Raw genomic sequence first — 15455 nt, forward strand, 5'->3', positions numbered from 1 at the left:
AGCGTTAAGGAAATATTAGAAAAGCGGCAAATGTGGAAGGTTGCTGGTGGCAGTTGCAATATGTTCTTTTGGCTCCAAAAGAGTTTGTGGACTGAGAATAGATGGAAGTGGGGACTGTGTTTAACATGCAATTTTGTATTGTTGTCATCTGCTGTGATTATAGGCTTGGCTCCTGGTTTTTCATTCAGAGCCATTTATACAGAAAATCTCCTATTCAGAATTTGAGTTCATTCCTCATTAATTCAGTGGCTGCTTTCTGTAGCCCAGTGATTGAATTACCTAATAGCACCTGCCTGAAATGATTAACATAAGAGGAAGCCATGGGGTTGTATTTGATACAAATGATATGTTTCCTGAAGTTGTAATTTTATTAGAGGGGGACCCAGTGAACCACCTTTGCAAATGAAGGTGAGGTCCTGGCTTCCAGGAGGTATCTGGGAGGTTAATGAATGATTAGCAGCTAACAAATGACAACATGGCTCGGGAGGAAGGTGGCATTTCTCAAGTGGTGGGTCAGCATCCCCAGGAACATGAGGCATAGTTCTGAAAGGACTGTGGGGTGCATTTTCTCAAAAGGGTGGTGACCAGGGAGAGTGGGAGAAGTGACCAGCTGAGGAGGAGGCCTACACTGTGCCCATGAACTCACTTTCCATCACAGCCTCACTCTGATTGCTTATTAATCAGTCCCAGGTGGATCAAGTAGGGCTTGAACTTCATGATTCCTCTAAGGGAACATGAGTAAATGCTCTGGGTCTCTGTCCCTGAGACAGATCTGGGCAAGCTGGTGCTAATGGACCTAAGTTTTTCTTCCAAAGAAAAGAAGACCATGACAGTGACTTTGTACTGCAATCTTTCAGGACATTGATGGTCTCTTTAAGAGTTCAAGTTGAAGGGGCAGGAAGAATTAAGACACAGGGTACTGAGAAATATTCTATCATTTTGTTCAGCAGTTGAAAGAATACATTTTCTTTGTAACTGAATTGTTTGGTATTTGTACCCATCTTCTTTCTTTCTTTCTTTTTCTTTCTTTCTTTCTTTCTTTCTTCTTTTTTATTTGAGAGAGAGTGAGAGAGCGAGCACATGCATGAGTGGTGCGGGGTGGGAGGGGTAGAGGGAGAGAGAGAATCCTAAGCAGGCTGCACACCCAGGGTGGAGCCTGATTTGGGGCTGGATCTCACGACCCTGAGATCATGACCTGAGCTGAAACCAAGAGTCATCAGACCCTTACCCAACCGAGCCACCCAGGCACCCCATCACACATACACACACGTATTTCAGTTCCTATACTGCTTCATTCCTTCTATTCTAGAGGAAGTAGGGTCCAGTTGCCCAGTGCTGCCTATTGCCATAGTGGCATTCTGGAGTCCCTTGCTGGGAGACTGCTTCAGTCAATTGTGCTAGTCTTCATCGAGGGAAAGGTACACTCCATGTGCAGTGGAGGGGCAGGCAGATGGAAGGTAATTTTCTACTGAGAACGAGAAGCTTCTGAGTGGTGCTCAACTCCCACTGGTAGGACAAATCTACTCAAAAGGTTGGTTTGGCTTACGCCTATGAAATGTGCTTTCCACACCTCTTGCCTAACATGCTCCTTATAAGAGCCACAGGTTGACACTTAGACAGTAGTTCTCACACTAGAGTACATGGGAACATTTCCGGGGCAGGGGGGTTGAAAATATAGATTCACAGGCCATGCTCCTAATCAACAGAATCAGACTGTCCACGAGGTGGGACCTAGGAATCTGCATTTTTTGTAGAAGCTTTTCCAGTGGTTTGGATATAGTTGGTCTGAGGGGTGGCATCTAGGTACAGGATGGAGGCAGAGAACACCTGTGTTCCATGCTCAGGAATTCCTTGTATACAGACAATAAGTCTATTTGGCTGTCTCTGTTCCCCTTATAGGCTATACATTTTTCTGTGTTTCCTGGATGCCTGATGTGGGTCTGGGATCATCTGTTTGTTCTTGGGTCTATGGTCTACACTCTGCATACATCTCTAGGTTGCTTGATGCAGAAATACAGCAGCAATGGGGACACTTGTGAATGTCAATTCCCCAGATCCCTTTGCAGAGCCCACATCAGGGTCTTCCTGGCCAGGCCAGGAGCACAAGCTGCCACAAACACTTTTCCAATCTAAAGCTCTTAGAAGATAATCAGAGAACCATGGAGGATTAAGTTCCCACTTCTTTATTTGGAAGAGGCACTAATGGTTTAAAAAATATAAAAAAATAAATAATCCTCTGTATACATTTATTTCTGCTGCAACTCATGCATTTCCCAGACATTTTGTTTACATATCTGCTCACAGAAGTACTATATCTGAGCTAGTGTGTTGTCATGCCTAATTTAAGAACAAAATTTAGATTGTAAGCTTGAATTGTTGCCGCGCCATGTCTGTTCATCTCAGACTTGCTTCATGCATGACAAATGCCTTGTACAAGCAGGAGCAGCTGCACTAAGCCAAGTAACCCACAGGGATGACTCTAGTGAACAGCCCTCAGGAAAGTCATCCCTGGAATATACAAATATGTCCACACCGGTCCACCCTCCATCCTACTCCCATTTCTCCTCTCATCTCTCCCACTAAATAGGTACTTCTAAATACCATCAAAGCTCCTGGTTTTCACAGAGGTCATCATCTTTTCCATTAACATAATTATCTTATTCCAGGGTCCATTAGAACTCCTGCTGTAATGAGAAGTTTGGGTGCAGCTGTTCATTACATTCCCAGTCACCCACAGCTGCGGCCATTGTGACGCATGCTCTGCATACCATTCTCACCTGTATCACACAGTCCCTCCTGCTTCCATTAAGGTGATCATCTTCCTCCACCCCACTCTGTAGGCATCACCTCATTATAACTCCATTACCTTTCACGTCATCTACATTATAAGTCCATTAGGTTTGGTATCACCACCATTACCTCACTTATCAGCCCCTCCACATTCCAGTTGCCCTCACCTTCCCCTTTATGGCCACCGGCTTTTCATTACAGGTCCATTATCTTCATCATTACCTCGGTTACAGTCATAATTGTTCCTATAACAATTTCAGCATCTTTATCCACCCCTCTGTGAAACAAGACCCTGCTCGGCTTTGATAAAGCTACAGGCATCCCTGTTCCACACTCAACATGTACTCAACATCTCCATTAGTGTTAGATTCCCCCCCTTCTCCTTTATCAAACTGCCCATGATCAAGGTGACTACAAAAGATCTGCCACTCACCAAGGCGACCTTTCTATGGCCATTGTCACCTATTTACAACTCACCACTCCATCCTTATGTCTCACTGCATGAAAACCAGGCAGTGATAATCCTCATCCGAAGATGCTGACATCTCATCTGCATGGCTCTCTGTTTGGTTGTCTCCCTGACTCCGAGAATCCTAACTACCAATTTCTTCCTCAAAGCAGTTTGAGGCCCTATTCATATAACTGGTGATGCATACATGTATTTCTCATATTTCAGTGTGTATGTGTCCCGGGAGGCGAGCTGTTTACCATCACTCTCTTTTATCCATCCGATGGTAAGCTCATGGTGGACTAGACCTTGTTCCCTTTCCAATGCACTAAGCAGCTGGCCCAAGTCAGCATTTAGGAAGTGTGTTTGAGTGACTAGATGGATCACCACCCTTCCCTTATCTTCACCCTCACAGCCTATTGCTGTGGCATTGATCACTATCAAAACCTCATCAGGGGCGCCTGGGTGGCTTAGTCGTTAAGCGTCTGCCTTCGGCTCAGGTCATGATCTCAGGGTCCTGGGATCGAGCCCCACATCAGGCTCCCCACCCGGCGGGAAACCTGCTTCTCCCTCTCCCACTCCCCCGCTTGTGTTCCCTCTCTCGCTGTGTCTCTCTCTGTCAAATAAATAAATAAAAATAAAAAATAAATTTAAAAAAAAAAAAAAACCTCATCAATACTCTCTTTACAATTTCATTGCTTCAAGCTCCTCCTCTTCGAGGAAAGAGACATCTACCACTCCATTTCTGGATGATTCTCTCAATAATTATCATAGCTTCAATTGCAGTGGCTCCATTACAAATCCATTACCTCTCTTTGATGGAGAGATAGCCAACTTACCACCATGCCTTGCTTCCCTTCCAGAATGGGCTTCAGCTCCCACAAGGAATCACCAGGTGGGTTGTAGCCTATCCCAGACTGGCCATCACTGTGGCACAAGTGATTCTTACACTCTTACTTCACTGTGTCAGGCTTCACATTATAAGAGGCAGCTTTTCCTTGCTGGTGTCTGACTGTGCTCTCAGACAAATCTTTCAGGGCATAGCTTATGTGGAGGACTTCTGGACTCACACTGCCTGGGTTCAAATCCCGGCTCTGCCACTCACTAGGTCATTTGACTGGGGGCACATTGTTCAGTTTTTCTCTACCTCAGTTTCCTTCCCTGTAGAATGGAGGTAATAACAATACTGATTTTTATTGGTTGTTGGGAGGAGTTGATACATAAAAAGCAATTGAAACAGCACTTAGCAGATAGAAAGCACTCAACAAATGTCAATTCTTCTTGGGCTCCCCTTCCCTAAGCTAGAAGATGAGCGTTGGACTAGACTAAACTCTAAAGTCCTAGACTGAACATTTGGTGGGTGTGTGTTTCTGGTATCAGATTATCATAGTTCTTGCAGTTTCATCACCGAAGTTCTTAAATCATTTCCCAGCTTATTGTCATCTGCTGACTCAGCTGGGAATCGTGGCACTCCCTTGGCCCATGGCCACCATTGTCCTGCACTGGGGTGAGCTCTAGGCATTTCTTCTCTGCACCTCATGAAAGATGCACTGTAGTTTTGCTTTGGCTGGACTTGACTTAGCTGCAGACGAATACATCTATCCTATACCTGGCAAAGCCTCCCAAGTGGCCCCCCGCTGCTGGTCTTGTCCTTGTCCCTCCTCTTTCTGCTCTCTTAGGCAATGCTGAGTTCACGGGTGGCACCTGAATATGCCCAGGTTTGATGTGGGAGATATCTATCCCACCAGTCAGGGCTGCTCCAGGCCATACTACAGAGGAGACAAAGTTTGATTCCAGCTTTGTTACATCATGATTCATTCTCTCTCTCTCTCTCTCTCTCTCTCTCTCCTTCCCCTCCCCTCTTCTGGTTCTATTTTCTACCCCTCCTTCTGCTCTTTAGCTATCCAGACCATCCATCACTTGCACTGGATACCCTCCTCAATCCTGCCATCTCTAGCAGACCCCTATGTTCTAAAAAACCATCATTTTTTTCCTCCTCTTCTAAGCATTTTCTTCCAGTGGCCTTTAGACAGAAAATCATGTAATAAAATCATGAGCATTCTAGCATGGATAAACGGGTCTCTCTGGGGACACCTGCCTTTCAAAAGAGACATCTGGGAGAGGCAACACCTCAGCAAGAATGTGACTCAAATGGCAGAATTTCAGACAGTGCGGCAGAACCAGGTATTTTGTTTAATTTTATTTTCTTAAAATTTGAAAGGGAGTGAGGGTGGGGTGCGGGAGTAATTGTGGGGGCAGGGAAATTTCCCTGTGCCAATCAAAATATATTTTGTGGGCAATGTCCCACTGTCTTTATAAAACCCACTTGAAATGCATCTAATAAATTATCCTTAATTTACCAATCTCTCCATTTCTCAGAGGCCACTGGAACCTTCAGCTAATGAAGCCATCTCATCTGTTATGGAGTTTCTGTGGGTTCTTAACACTCAATTGTTAGTAGTAAGAGAATTCAGTTGTCAAAGATCAGTCTGAAGTGTGTGAGGCTTTCAGTGTAAACAACATTCCTCCCGAGCAAACATGAGGAAAAATATGCTTCACTTTGTGATTGCATAGACAACAAAAACTGGCTGGCACTAGTCCAAGTCTACAGAGATTACTGGGACCACAAAAGTATTTTCTGCCTCTAAATTGTTGGTCTTTGGCCAAGGCAATCCAAGGGTTGGCACAGGTGCCCGAAAGATGTGAGGCCCTTCTAACTTCACCATCATCAGCAACTTTTTCCTTCTCCAGTTCTCTGTCTTCCTCTCCTTTTATTCTTACTGTTTTCCTTAAGTCTGAGTTGTCATGTTCCTTTTGTCTTGCTGGCTTTGTACCACCTCTCCTTTCCAGGCTCGGCTCGATGCCCGTGACCTCTGCCAGGATGTCTTCTCTGTTCATCTCCACCTCCCGGAACCCATGACACTCACTCTATTTCAGTTTTCAGTAATAGCACAGCCAACACCGGGGTGTGGTATTAGTACATCACTGTATATAGATAGATGATAGATAGGTAGATAGATAGATAGATAGATAGATAGATAGATAGATAGATAGATATACTTTAGTACGTCATTATATTGTCATGCACTGGTATATTATTTACTTTCTGGGTATAGAATTGCCCTCTTGACTAAATCCTAAGCTCCTTGGGTTCAGGGAGCATGATATGTACTGCTTTTGTGTGGCCCATGGCTCATTACTTTTGTATTTGACACATAAAAATTACTCAGTAAAGGCTCGCTAACTGGGCCTTCTGCACCCTGCTCTCATTTTCCCCCATCTCTGCCTTGTCTTTCCTTCTGACCACCTGCTCACTTTCCTTCTCTTCCCTGCTGCTCAAGCGCTTGTGGCTAGTGGCACTCACAGCACTGCTTAAGCATGCCGGATGCGGTCCAGGGGAGGAGATTTCTGCCTCCCGGTTTCTAGGAGCTGGGGGTTGTGTTTAAGAGTGGTCGCTCGGGTACCACATCAGGTAGGACTGACTCCTGGCCCATCAGGGTCCTTTGGTTTGTAATTGAAGAGAAGGAGAGGGAGGCCAACCTCAGGTTATAAAAAGATACCACCATAAAGCTGTTCAGGGGGCTGATCAGCCCCACACGTCAAGATACTCAATCATGAAACTGTAAGTGCTTCTGAACTCCTTATAACACATTCGTTAACTACACTGCAGGTACTTTCACTTGGGGAAAAAAAATCCGGACAATTTATTTATGATTTTTTTTAAGATTTTTAAAAAAATTTATTTGACAGAGAGAGACACAGCAAGAGAGGGAACACAAGCAGGGGGAGTGGGAGAGGGAGAAGCAGGCTTCCTGCTGAGCAGGGAGCCCGACGTGGGGCTCGATCCCAGGACCCCGGGATCATGACCTGAGCCAAAGGCAGATGCTTAATGACTGAACCACCCAGGCGCCCCAATCTGGACAATTTAAATTTGCTTTGGTGACATACCAAAGGGTAACTTTACATAAGCATTTTCACTGTAAATATGGGTCCTGCTTATGATCAATTCTCATCAGTGTGCTGGAAAGCAATTTCAGTAAGTACTTAGCTTAATCAATTTGTATCTGCACATTGACCTTCGGGACTTGGCCCACGGGTCCCATCATGCAGTGTGCTCCGCAATTCTCTGTCTCTTCAGACAGCATATTTCTCAATATTTATACATGGATTTCATTTTCAATCAATGCCATCATCTCTTCCTTGCTTAAGACCGCTTTCCTTGCCTGGGGAGGTGAGAACCAGGCAGAGCCTCTGCCACTTATGTGTGTTACAGAATACTTGTTTACTACTTCCTTAAAGTCTAGAGAACTAAGAAGACAGTGGGGCATTCTGGGATAATAAAAATAATGGAGAAAAAAATTCTTATCAGCTTGTTTACACAATTATGTAAATGATAAGCACTTATACATGGCTGATTCCTCAATTATTCATGGTTTGAAGCTCTTGAAAATTCAATTCAACTAAATAACCTTTTCTTCAGCTCTTATTATGAGCAAGGTGCTGTAATTTGAGGAAGGAGAGACAAAAATACAATTTGATAAGGAAAACCAGAGAAATACACAAATGACTATAATACAAGAAGTACAAGAAGAAAGGCATCGCAGACACTCTGGGTTTAGAGCAGGAAGAGAACTTCTGCACAGGTGGACCCAAAATGAGATACATGCGGGACAGGGGAGATTGTGTTAGCACCCCTTCAGCTCACCCCCAGGCCCCTCTTTTTTTTTAAAAAAAATTTATTTATTTGACAGAGAGAGACACAGCAAGAGAGGGAACACAAGCAGAGGGAGTGGGAGAGAGAGAAGCAGGCTTCCCGCTGAGCAGGGAGCCTAATATGGGGCTCGATCCCAGGACCCTGGGATCATGACCTGAGCTGAAGGCAGACGCTTAAAGACTGAGCCACCCAGGTGCCCTGCCCCCCGGCCCCTCTTAGCTCAGCCCTCTATCACCTCTTATCTGGATGATGAGAGCAGCTTCTTAACGGAGCTCCCCCTCTAATCGATACTTCCCAGGGGTCTTTATAAAAGGCAATCTGATCATGTCCTTCCCTGGCTTGGACTTCTCCACTGTCTGCAAGAAAGAGTTGAAGTTTCTTGGGATCTTACTCTTGAAGACTAACTGTCATCTTCCATGGTCTCCATACCCCTCGTCTCGTCATGTACATAGTGCCGTCTACACATTGTGCTGCCTTGGTGACTTCAGTGACCTTGGCCACGCTGCTCCTTCTACCTGGACTGCCTCCCGTCCTTTCTATTCTCCCTTCCTGGGTTCTCCATTTGTCTGGAGAACTCTTATAACACGTTCCTTGCTGCCCCCTGCCCCGAAGACAGGGCTGATGATTCCCATTCTGCTTCTCTACAGTGCGTGACCCCATCAGCTCACTTGCCCTTTGTTCTGTAATTTGGGGAGGAACAGGCAGGCTTGCCTGCCGTGTAAGAGCATCCTCCTTGCGGTCAGGATCCAGACTGCACCCGGCACATAGTATATACTCCATGCACGCTTGCAGAATTAAGTTGAATCTGTTGTTTGGGTGGGTGGGATGCACTGTTATGCATGGATCAAAGAGTGGCTATATAGTGAGAAGTGAATCTAGACTATTCCTCCACTGAATTTGGGATAAGAGGAGAGAGTCACAAAATCAAGGGAAAGCTGTTTTTGTTTGCTCGTTTTAATGGAAACCAAGGTTTGTTCGTAAGCAGAAGGGGAGGAACTGACAGAAAGTGAGAGGAGATGTGAGTGAGAAAAGGGGTAATGGCTGGGTGTCAGCCCTGGAGGAGGTGACAGGGAAGGGACTGAGAGCTCAGAGGAGGAGTGAGCCTTAGAAGGAGGAGGGACACTTCCTCTCCAGAGAGACAAGGTAAATACAGCAAGTTGGGGAGGATGACCTTGCAGGGGCTTTCTGAGAAGAGGAGCAAAACCAAGCAATGCTCTTTCTGCGTGGTCCCAGGCTTAGCACAGGGAGAGGCAAACATCCAATATGAGTACACCTTTCCCATGTAAACTGCAAGATGTGGAGAGAAAACATGACCTCAACTTTGAACTATCTGTTTATATTCACCTTTGGTTGGGTTCCCACCCTACCTCCCGCCCCATTCCATTTTTGACTTTTTCTAAAGTGTACAGAAGAGTATTACATTGTGAGGCAGTCACACCTAGATGGCTTCCTAAGTATGTGTCCCCTTCCTGGCCTTAAAGCCACCTGTAAGAGTTACAGAGGGAGCTGACCATATTAACCAAGATGAAACATTCTGACCATTTTATATTATTCCCCACCAAAGTCAGGTATTAGCAATAGTAATACTGAATTAAATAACTAAACAGTAGCTTTTCAATCAAGGTTTGTTGCCTGGAACTGAAAGTTATCGGAGGGTGTGGGATCACAGAGAGAAGTTTCCCCACAGAGTTTCACACACAGATTATACCTTGGTCCTGTGCCCCTGTCCCCACCTGACTTTTCCTTAATAATGCATGATCATGGAGACACATGTACACACAGGATCCCAGACCTTTCGAGATAAAAGGGACCTGACAGATGCACACAAGCCCAGTCTCAGGCTGCAGAAAGGCATGGGAGAAGTCGTGCTTCAAAACCTGTCTGCAGTCCAGAGCAGCCATGAAGCTGGGAGCTCAGCTCCCCAAATATCACATTCATCTCAATTTGGCAAGAGGCTGAAAGCCTATCTGGGGCCATTTAAATTCTAATGTTATTAAAGGCTCATCTAATCAGCTTTTAAAATAAGCTGCTTTCAAATGCATGGGGAATGAAGGTAGGATAGAAGCAGGCCAAGTGAGGCTGTTCAGATCAGCCTGGTGAACGCATCTCTGTTTGAATTGCCAAGGAGCCATGAGGCGACCTGCAGGTGAGACATCTGCAATTCTAACACCAACCCATGCCAGTGGAGAGCTCTTTGTAAGTACATGGGGGGAGAGGGCTACTCTGGACAATCCATGCTCTCCTGTGAGGTCAATCGTACACATGTGACAAGTCTTGGCAGGGAAAGATGGACTGGCCTCGGAGCCAGGAGGTGGCTTTGAGATTTAATCAACAGAGCAGCTGGTGCTTCTGAGAACTACCTCTGAATACTGCATCCTGGTGACTTCTGAGAGTTTCCACCCTTGGGAGGGTCAGCAGGATCCAACAACCCTGCCTGGATAGTTGTTCACCGGCTTCAAGGTAGGCCCCTCACATCCAGCAGTGGTTTGACTATCCCTGGTCCCAAAACCTTTTGTCAGCCCTCTCCTGAAATGGAGCTTAAGCCTGATGTGTTTACAGCTCTGATGTGGTTTGGAATTTTTGGAATTATGATTCTGATTCTGACACCAATTCCAATGTGTGGGTTTTTTTTCCCCCACACCAAGCAATTTTTTGATACCAGCTGTGTGTGCTACAATTCAACTCAGTTCTGACACCGCTTACCTGGAGACAGGCTGAGGCCTCCGACCCACATCAGATGCCAATTGCAAGTCCCCTTTACCTGTGCTTCCAACTGGCTCTAAATCAGTTCCCCACGCCCCCCTCCTCGGGCTCAATTAATTTGCTAGAGCAGCTCACAGAACTCAGGAAAACAGTTTACTCACTAGATTGCCAGTTTATTACCAAGGATATTAAAGGACACAAATCAACAGCCAGATGAAGAGATACACAGGGCGAGGTCCTAAACAAAGGAGCTTCTGCCTCTATGGAGTTTGGGGCCCAGCATGGTGGCACGTGGAAACGTTCTGGCTCCCCACCCTGGAAGCTCTCTGAACCCTGTCCTTCTGGGGTTTATGGAGGCTTCATTACACAGGTATGATGTGTTAAATCATTAACCATTGGTTATTGAACTCAATCTCCAAACCCTCTCCCCTCCCCAGAGGACTGAAGTTCCAACACTCAAGTCTCAATGTTGGTTTCCAGCCCCCATTCTTAGGTGCATTCCCAAAGTCCCCACATTGACATAAACTTGGGTGTGGTTGAAAGGGGTTTGTTATGAATATAAGGACACCTTTATAGCTCTTATTGATGAGGGAGCAGAAGCCAAGCTGAGGACAAAGCACAAGCTGACACCCCACAACACCCCCATCACACACGCACACACACACACACACTCCCAAGTGGGACATGTGTGACATTCCTCAGGCACTCCTGGCTGCCCTAAAGCTAAGGGAAGGGAAAAACAAATGGTTAACTAATAGAGATCACAGTCCAGAAAGAGAGGAGTCTCCCTCAGTTTACAAATATCTTAGTGATTTACAAGAAAAAAGCATTCTTATTAATAGCCTAACTTCTAGAGACCCATAGACTCAATTTCCTGGAGCCCTAACATCACCCACCCATCCATAGTGATGTAGGAAACAAAGGTAGAAGGGAATGTAAATAAAATAAAATTTCCTTATAAACTACAGCTCATTGGCAAGGACCTGAGATAGGCAGAGTATCACATTCCTCTGGGAAGCTCCCAACTGTCTTAATGTTAATGCTTTACTAGAGGGAAAAGCAACCTTTACTTGACTATGGCAAGGCCTCCAGAATCTTGTACGTCCTCTTAAGCATATGAAAGTTCTTTTGAAAACCTCCTCTTTCCTTACCTCCCACAACTCCCAAGTATATAGTCATTCACCCCCCACAATCCCCGTGCAGCAGCTCTTTCTGCCCACGGGTCCTGTCCCCGTGATTTAACAAAACCACCATTTTGCACCAAACACGTCTCAAGAATTCTTTCTTGGCTGTCAGCTCCAGACCTCACCCCACCGAACCTTACCTACATTCAAAACTACATCATCATCACTTAGGACATTTTAAGCAAGGGTTTTAGGAGCTCTGTGCCGGAAACTGGATGAAGACCAAATATATATTTCTTATTATAAATAACAAAATCACAAGGATAATCCCCAGGGCCTGCTTTAATCATTAGGCTCATCCTTGCTTTTCATGAGCCTTCTCTGATTCAGTCTGCCCAGGTCAGACCAGGGCAGGGTTCTCGTTGCTGGAGTAAGACTAGCTCCAGATGGGATGAGATGCTTGTCCTCAGGGCTCATCCCTCTCCCACTGTGTCTGCACACTGGCTTCTCAGGTCCCTCACAGACTCTCATTCTGGCTGGCAGGGTCCTGGGCTCCCTCTTTCATCCCCCCACTCCCTCCATCAGAAACTTCAGATTTCAGAGCTGATGAAAATAGGTGGGTGCTCTTGTCAGGCCAATGAGTTGTTTTACATTTAAACCAACATTCTTTAAATATTTATTCAACATCAGTTTAGAAGAAGATGACAATGACGGGCACCCTGGATCTCATACCCCTGTTGAACCCACCTCATTCAGAACTCAGCTCAGAAACCGACCATGTTTATTTGAACAAGTTTCTTTGGCCAGGGTGAGGGGTGGGGGGGATATTAATCTTGTAATGCAAGTGGTTTGTCAAATATTCTTTTAGCTACACAGTATGTTCTCTCAGTAGAGTGCTAGTAAGTACAAATGTCTTCATCTTAATACATTTCCAGGGACGCTGTCCTGACAGCTACCCTTAGCTGCCGCCCAGACGGTCCACCCCGTTCCAGCTCTGCTTGGTTGCAGAGAACTTGATCTCAACCAGCTGTTCACATAAAAGCACCAAATTAACCAAATTGCTCTAAATTGTGAATGGCTGATAGCCAGCTTAATGCTCTAAAGTCTCTTGTGAGTTTCTAGGCTCAAAGTTGTCTTAAACAGCCTGGGATACTTTGTAGCCAATGTCCCCAAGTGAGGCAGGGTGTTGCTGTGAGTGGCCTGGGCTGATTCAAACTTGGGGCTTCAGAATAGACTTGTCTCTTGCTGCAGAGTGCTGTGATAGATAATGAGTGCATTATGAGTCTGAGGTTGGAAATGAGTTTTTCCTGAACACATTTTAGCAACCGTATAAACAAATAGAAAAGGCTGGTGGGTCTATTATCATTGCTTTGTACAATAAAAAAGGGCCACACCTATTTGAAACGTTCCGAATTCCGTGTGTCAAATTTGAGTGTCAGGGAAAGTTATTAAGGGAGCACAATTTTCACTGTGCCCATCAACTCTGAATCCTGAGAGCCTTCTCCCATGGACCATTTTTCAGAAGGTTATTATTTCAACCTGAAAATTCTTTAGACATATATATGTGGTGTGGAAAAGGAATTAGGAAAGCTTTTAAATTAAAAGAAATAAAACGACAGGTTTTTCCTCTAGCCATATAAATGGTTATGGATAGAGATAAAGAGATGGATATTTTTTCATAATACTTTATTAGAGGTTTTGGAACTCCAGAAATTTGAGTCGGGCTGGTGAATAATTTAGCACCGATCCCTGCAGGCCCAGTGCAGGCGCGGTTGGGCTGGGAATCAAGCCTCGTCTCTTGGAGGGACTGAGAGCAGTAATACACTTTTATTACTGACCACATCATGAAATGCATTTCAGAAATATTTCATGAAAAGCCCAAACCTTGGTGCCCGGTTTCCCCAGCTTTTGCCGAGATGGCATGAAGCCCAGGGGAGCTAATGCTCTTGAGCACCTCATTTCAGGGAGGCTATCCTGAGGCTGTTGTTGCAGTGACAAGAAGCCTCAGTCCCTGTGGTCACAAGGGAAAGCCTCAAACTGGCCATCTCTGTGATGGACGGTAAAAGTTTCACAGGAAATACCTTTAGTGACGGGGTCTTCGATGTCTTCTCTTTCCCACACGCTCTTCAATCCTAACTCCAAGAGACCTGGATGCAGGTCTGTGATGATACGTCTCTGTGCAGGTGTGATGATACGTCCACCTGAAACAGGAATAGGGAGGGAAGAAGGATGTTGATGGTTTCAAAATAAGGAACCTCAGTTTCCCTCAGTTTCCCTTTCCATCCCAGCCACCATATCTCCTTTTCAGTAAACTTGGAGATACACCACGTAGTTGTTGAAAACAAAGAAAACTGGTATATTAAGTTATTTTGTTTCCTCTCCAGAGAGTTCTATTTATTTTATTAATTTTTCTTTCGTTCACTCTCATAGCTTTGCCATAAAGCCATAAGTATTTAAGGAAAAAGCTCTACAGAATGATTATAAATCCAGAAATGTGTTTTGGGTGACAAAACTGTTCTGAGATCTTTGCAGGTGGCTATAATAACATGCTTCAGTGATCTGATGATGACAGATGTCCGGCACTTCCTCCAGGAAGCCGCCCATTGCCCCTAAACTGGGGCCCCTCTTCTGTGCATAATGTCCACATCACTCATACATTCCCGTGTCATAAAAGTCACCACTTATTGTAAACCTCCTCGTCTGTGCTGTTCTCCCTCTGGACTCTCTGTCCCACTCCCTACTTTGGCTCTCGTCCCATGCACAATGCAGCACAGAGAAGTTCACCAAATACTCATTGAGGAAATGGATGCAGCGGTGCAGAGGGCAATCCTCTCAGGCTAGAACCACCCCCTACAAAAGCAGTGGCATCTACTGCGAGTGGGGAGCGTCTGTGTCAGCAGTTTGCCAGTCTGTCTAAGCATGGCTCCCATGCAGAACTTGGACCAGTGCTCCCCTTTGCACAATTCCCAGGGACCATCGACACCATCCATTACAGGATGATTATGCCTTCTTGGGCTTGCTTCCCACAAATCCTTGGAGCCTTCTCCCATGGGGACACTGAGCCTTAAGGATCTCATATGTATTTGCAAAAATCAGTTAGCTCTGGAAGGAGGAAAGAGCAAGGCTTTGGCTACAGTGTAGGCTTGCTCATCTAAGTTCTTCCTGAATAAATTGAACTTCCCAAGGAAGACCCCCCTGGAACCTGAGAATTGGAAGAAACAGAAAGATCATTCAGTTCTGGAAGGGCAAATAGGTTTCATCTCTGGTGAATCCTCCCTCCAGTGTATCAGTAGTGGCTGCTTGGAGCATGGGGTTGGGAAAGATTCTGAGGCTGCATCACTGGGAAGGAGAGTGTTTATCGGTAGACTTGCCCAGGAAGGGGAAGCATTGATGGTGACATAAATGTAAGGTGTTTCCCTCCTCCTGTCCTAATCTGACTGCTCACCAAATAGAATAATTACACTTCCTCTGGTCAGTGTAATTTGCACAGTGGCTGCCCAAATTTGCAGCCCATTTTTCCAGCATATAACTCTGATACTAGAGATTTTCTTCTTCCAGGGAATTAAAACTCCCTCTACTTTTTGCTTCTACCCATTGATCCTTTTATTTCTCACTCTAAGAGGTGATGACTTCACCCTCGAAAAGCTGGCCCAATCTCTTTTTAGCCAATTAAGTC

General features: G+C 45.3%; 1 protein-coding gene across 1 annotated transcript in view; it reads right to left on the bottom strand.

Annotated features, from left to right (window-relative positions):
- Positions 1-15455, bottom strand: part of TNR (tenascin R) — a 406540-nt gene that overhangs the window by 182894 nt on the left and 208191 nt on the right. Inside the window, exon 2 of the mRNA XM_036117323.2 lies at positions 13861-13980. The gene's annotated coding sequence lies outside the window, so the exon portion shown is untranslated. The remainder of the gene's footprint in view (positions 1-13860; positions 13981-15455) is intronic.

This window comes from Halichoerus grypus, chromosome 7 (assembly GCF_964656455.1).
Source record: "Halichoerus grypus chromosome 7, mHalGry1.hap1.1, whole genome shotgun sequence".
Taxonomy (NCBI): domain Eukaryota; kingdom Metazoa; phylum Chordata; class Mammalia; order Carnivora; family Phocidae; genus Halichoerus; species Halichoerus grypus.